The sequence below is a fragment of the Centroberyx gerrardi genome, chromosome 8 (genome assembly GCF_048128805.1).
Source record: "Centroberyx gerrardi isolate f3 chromosome 8, fCenGer3.hap1.cur.20231027, whole genome shotgun sequence".
Classification (NCBI taxonomy): Eukaryota; Metazoa; Chordata; class Actinopteri; order Beryciformes; family Berycidae; genus Centroberyx; species Centroberyx gerrardi.
This window is the reverse complement of record NC_136004.1, coordinates 28450997-28457638: the sequence shown is the minus strand read 5'-3', so window position 1 is coordinate 28457638 and position 6642 is coordinate 28450997.

Here is a 6642-nt window from a genome sequence, read left to right as displayed (position 1 = left end):
CCCCGTAACGGAAGAAAAAAAAACTTTGTATGTTATTGTAGTACGTCTGACTGGGGAGTTCATGATTATGTCAAATGGTGACAGTGAATTTGTTTGATTGGCCTGGGATTCTGTAATGTTTTATACTGAAAAATGGAATTGTTAAAACCATTTTTTATATAAAAAAAACTTGTTTTGTGGTTATTTCATTGCACTTATCCTTTTATTAAAATACAGCTTTTTAAGGAGACTTTTTGTGGATTAGAGCATTGGTCTACCAACACACAATTGCTAAATGTGAGGTATGGTGTATTTTTGGCTTACTGTAGTTTTGTATTCTGCTACAGCGATAGTGAAGTATTGATTGGATATTTTTTTCTATCAATATAAAACCTTATCTAAACAAGCTATATTGCAATCTTCTGCTAGATCTGTCTGTGTTTGCTGTAGACTTGCAGGTGCAGATTTCAGAAATGTGTTATGCTTAAAATTTCTTGGTCCGCAGTCCGATCCTCAGCTGCTGTACCGACTCGTGGCAGAGCAGGCAGCCGTGATGCTGCAGCATCGGCTCACTGTGGAGCAAATGTCCTGCCATCTGTGATCTCCTGTAGAGAGATGGAGAAGGAAAGATGCAGATAGACCGGTGACTGAAAAGCTGCATCAAACAAGCTTATCTGAACCACATCAGTGCTTGAAACGTACAGGTCTAATAGTACCTCAACATCGACTAGCTAAAAGGTCATGAACCCAAATCCATTTGATGTTTCAAGTAAAGAAGTCAGAACCTGTAAGATATTGCAGTGCTCAGATAAATGACATGACATGGGTTGTTTTTTTTGTGTCAAATACCATTATTTTTCCTCCAAATTATCAAAGGAACAAATGTAATATATCAAATTATTTTACATTTTCTATTTAATGTCAGTGCACAAGTGATTCTTGGAGTTACAAAGTCCCAAAATGTCAGGTGGTCCAACCATCCAAACATACATGAAGAGAGCAAAACCGTAATAAAAAGGTTCATTTTCTCAATACAATTCTTAATCAAGTAGTTATATACATTTTAGACATTACAGTGATTCATATTTTAAAGGTTTCAGTAGTGGTAGATACAGTAAATGTACATAAATTAAATTTTTTTTTATTGTTGCACCACTTTCTGGGTGGTAAGATTAGAATTCTTGATAAAAATCTTACAAGCTAGAAAAATTCTGTACACAGAATACATTCCTGTGGACTTCAACATGCATTTTAAGTGCATTTTAGTCATGATTTTGACCTTTGAATACCTCAGTTTCCATTGACCCGCTCTTTGAGTAACATAGTGTGGTTTTTCATGCAGCTCACAAGTCAAATCAGTTGAATTTCTGTTCTTGGAGTAGTGTGTATGACCACTAAGGGCACTGTGACAAAATCTACCACGTTTTTTGTGCCGTATTGCGCAAATCGTAACTTAAATTCACATTTTGTTCACCTACCACTCATCATTTTCAGAAGGTTTGACAGAAGGTTTTTCTTGCAGGTTTACAAACTGCCAGCAGGGGGCGCCAGTGATATTCACAATGACATGTCTTTCCTTGAATGACCAGCAAGTATATTGAGATACTGTACATAGAGTTTAATGTTCCTCTACATATCCAGTCCTTTACTGTAAAGAACTGAAGTAATACTATAGGGTTAGGGTTAGGGTTAAATGCAGTACAAAAACAACAGCAAAATGATGTGTGTTTATAGGAATGTCTTAGACATATTATGGTGATAACATAGGAATTAATAATAATAAAAAAAAAGAAATTCAGAGCTGATGGTCAGTAGTTTTTTTTTAAAGGTCCATTGCAAAGAGAATCACATTTCTCAATTTCATGGTATAATTGATTAAAGAACCTGTTAATGTAAATTTACCCAAATTATTATAACTGTCAGCATTGTGGAACGCCTTTTGAAAAACTCAGCAGAATCAAACAGATTTAGAAATCCAATCTGCTTCCTGGTGTAAATGATGTCACCTACACCCAGGCTTTAATGAACGCTCTGATTGGTTGACAATACTGTAGGCATTTAAGCATTTGGTGCTTTTCTCAAGATAACGACACAATTAGCCTACTCTATACCCATTACTTTATCTTAAGATAATGAAAAAAATTATGTTGTTATCTCGGGAAAACAAAATGTGTTATCTCAAGATAATGACATAAATGTCTCAATATCTTGAGAAAACGAAGAAAATTAGCTTGTTATCACCGGAAAACAGCACAAATAAAATACAGTATGTCCTCAATGGGCTTCCGTACAAAAGCCTCTACAAAACCCAATCCCCTCTGCCATAATCAAGATGGAGATGTATGTTAGTCTATTCACTTTTTTAGTAGTTAGGCCAGGTAAAATATCTAATGTCAGTTTATTGGAGTAGCACACACACACACACACACACACACATACACACACTGAAGTTATCTTAATTGTGAACGGCTGAATGTCACATGCTGTGACAAACTGCAGTGTAGAAGCTGTTGATTTTAAAGTGTACAAAGGATTTCCCCTGTCATTTAACGGATTTTATTATTTATATGGATTGATCCACTGCTCCACCGGGCTTTGACATTGAACTAGAAAGAAAGAAGAAAGAAGGAAAGAAAGAAAGAAAATGCCCCACAAAACATTGATTATTTTGGGAACCATGTCATTTTTTCGCAGTTTCTCAAATACAAGGCTAAAATGTGTCCAAGCCAGCGCTTCTTTGTTCATTTTGTCACTCCATTTGCCCCAAAACAGCATTTTTGGGATTCCTTTTGCTAGGTTTTTGTTAGCAGCAATGACTGATTTTTCTGATTGAGTTGGTAGTTGCTTTCAGTGGCTTGTGAAACACTTTGAGCCCCGGCCTTGAAAGACTCCGCTTGGCTGTTATGATAATGGTGAACATTACAGAGTCTTTCCAAATCGCCGGCACTGTAGGAGTGCAGCTGAAGAGCAAGAACATACACTCACCGAGCATTTTATCATGAACACCTGTACACCTGCTTATTCATGCAATTATCCATTCAGACAATCATGTGGCAGCAGTGCAATGCATAAGATCATGCAGATACAGGTCAGCAGCTTTAGTTAACATTCACATCAAGCATCAGAATGGGGAAAAAATTTGATCTCAGTGACTTTGACCGTGGCGTGGCTGTTGGTGCCAGACGGGCTGGTTTGAGTATTTCTGAAACTGCTGATCTCCTGGGATTTTCACGCCCAACAGTCTCTAGAGGTTATACAGAATGGTGCGAAAAACAAAAAACATCCAGTGAGCGGCAGTTCTGCGGACGGAAACGCCTCGTTGATCTGAGAGGTTAGAGGAGAACGGCCAGACTGGTTGGAGCTGACAGAAAGGCAGCAGTAACTCAGATGACCTCTTTACAACTGTGGTGAGCAGAAAAGCATCTCAGAATGCAACACGTCCAACCTTGAGGCCGATAGTCAGTGTTTGGGAAGAGAATACTCTCTCAATATTATTTCAACCAAAGCCTGTACGGTTTACACACACATCAAGATAAGATTTGTTCATCTTGGATAGTTGAAGTTGTTTGCTTTTTTTTTGTGTGTTTCAGTGTGCTTTTTCAATTTAATCAAAGATGTTTTCTTATCCTAAAGTTGACCTCCATCCTCTTCACTGGTGTTCCTTTTCCAGATGAAATAAAGCAGTTACAGCTCGAGTCTCGCTGATGCTCCGACCACCAAAATGATCCTCAGTGGGGCCGATGGAAAGAATCTATTTGTGTAGTTCAGGGTTCCTACGAAGGTCTGGAAATGTATGGTAAAATAATTTGGTAATTTCCAGGTCTCGAAAAGTCTGGAAATTGCACAAAAAAGTTTGGAAAAGTATGGAAAATAATATTGTACTGTCTCAATATACATACGGATACATTTTGTGGTTGTAGACCCCCGTCATCTCACATGTTCTGATCTTTGTTGCTGTGAAGAATAAATCTTCATCTGTAGAGTGGTATGGAGTTAGTAAATCTTCATATCAACACATTTTTTTTTTGTAATTACTTAACTTAAAGTGCCACAATAAGGACTGAGTCTTAAAAATTGTGATATCCTCCTTAGTTTGTATCCCGACAACTCAACATCACGCTCTCCTTATTTTCTTTGCAGGTCCCACCGGCTGCAATCTCAGAGAATCTCTTTATTACATGAGCTGCAAACCAGAACATGAAGGATGAGATTGCAGAAAAACAAGCAGTCCTGCTGGTGGAGCGAGTGTCCCATCACAGGAACAGACGGCCCTGGTTTAATAAAAATATTCAGAACCACTTTTGAAGTTTTGTTTGCTGGTGTCTGACTCACAAGTGTAATGACTCTGAAATGATAAAACATGCTATTTAGATTGCATGGTGGAGCGCGTCCCAGCGCTGACGGTGAGAATCTTATTAAGATACTAACAGGCCCGACTTATACAAGAAAAGAAAATATCACTTCTAAGTTCACGCAGCCGAGATTTTATCTTTTCTTCGCTGCCTTAAAATGCTCAGATCTGCATCACATGGGGTTAATAATTAAACTGCTGCTTTGCTATAGTTGTAATACTGCCATAACATTATAACAAGGAGATAATGTGATTCTTAAAGTGATAATCTGTGACATTTTCTATTTTCATTGTCTATTTTGCTACTCTCTATTGATGATACATATACATTTACATTGCTGTCAGGTTGGTCTTTCCTGGGAAGTGTTTTATGTTTCCGCTAGCAGCAACCCCGGCTTGTTTGAAATAAATAGAAGAAGAACTGGGTAGTTAGCATGAGCAGCGATAGCCACCATGGCTGAACAGACAAAGAGAAGAGCGCCACCTACAGAAACTCAATATTTATCCAAGCTCCGCCCACACTGTTTGATTGACAGGTGATCATGGGAAGTGCAGTGCAGAAACACCACAGCAATGAGCGCTTAGCAACAAAGATGGCAAAAAAAAAACCCCAAGGATCTCATATATTACCTCTTTAATTTTCTTCTAATGCAAACATTTAACATTTTCACTCAACCCCATAAAGGCAAGACTCTTCTGTTGCTCGGTGTCATTCTCAGGTCGACAGAAAGTTAGTTATGAAACCGCTGCAAACTTAGGAACCCCACTGTTGTAATGAAGATTTCTCTGATCAAATATGACATGATGCTCGCTCAGACGGATCGTCCACGCGAGGATGAGGCTCTGTGGGAGTACATGAAAGACGTGGCTGCCTCGCATCTTCAAAGAGCGAGAATCATTTGTTTATTCTTACATCTCTTTCCCTCTCTGTGCAGCCTTCTCTTGAGGACGGGTGGGTGGGTGACAGCGAGAGGCCAGCCTTCAGCTCCCATCCTCCTCTGCAGCGAACAGGTGACGCCTGACATGCACCGCACAAAACTATGACCAGGTTTAGAGTAAGAACCCGCAACATTTTCATATTAATAAATGTCCGTTTTACTACTTTATATCGCCGATTGATGAATGAAATAGTGACCTATGCATAACAAATCGGGCTGGTCATAAGTTTGTGATTTAGGCTTAGTTTAAAGGGGCTTTCCACCTACACATGCCTCTTTTTTTCATTCACAGAGCAGCAGTAAAAACATGCATATCCCAAATTTAAAACAGCTAATGGATAAAATACATAGTGAGGAGGAAAAGTAGAGAACAGTTGACGCCTGAAATGCACCGGACAAAACTATGACCACGATTGACCTGCAACATTTTCATATTAATAAATGTCCATTTTGCTACTTTCTATCGCTGATTGATGAACAAAATAGTGACCTATATTATATATATATATATATATATATATAATATAATATAATAGAATATAGAATATAATATAATAATAATAATAATATATATATTATATATCCTCTGCCGCACAGGAAGTGATGCGTTTTACGTTTCCGGCAGCACCAACAGTGGTTTGTTTGGAATAAACAGAAGAAGAAGAACTGGGTAGTTAGCATGAGCAGTGATAGCCACCATGGCTGAACAGACAAAGAAAAGAGCGCCACCTACAGAAACTCAAACTGCATCAACAGAAAACCCAAGCCCCGCCCACACTGTTTGATTGACAGGTGATCTCTGGGAAGCGCAGTGCAGAAACACCACAGCAATGAGCGCTGAGACAAGATAATGGAATAGAGGAATAGAGGAATTCAAGGATTACCACTTTAATCTTCAATTTTGTAGGAAATATGGATTTAATTGCTATAGTCCAATCTAGCCCACTGAATTAATTTGTATACCTTTGTGGGAAAAAATCAGTTGTGTTTTTTACTACAATCGTGAGTCAAACACAAAGCATAGCCCCTCTGACAATCTCGGAACCCATCGTCTATCGGTCTGACGACGATTAGACTCTGGGGGCAACAGCCAATATTTCGGGGTTTCCGGTGTAGCCAGCGGACATCCGGGCCAAGACTTCCTCTTCCGTGCACCGGTCATTGTTTACAGTCCGATTAGCAACTTGACTCGTTTCTTTTATTACACGAGTCAAACGTTTCTCCACACAATACACAAACATTGATACTTGTTGTAGGTGTTTTAGGTCCAGACGACATTTCGGCTAATCTCTATAAACAGATATCTGCATATGAGACGTCGTCTCAACTCCAACTCCATTCTTGCGTCTCAAGTTGCTAATCGGACTGTAAACA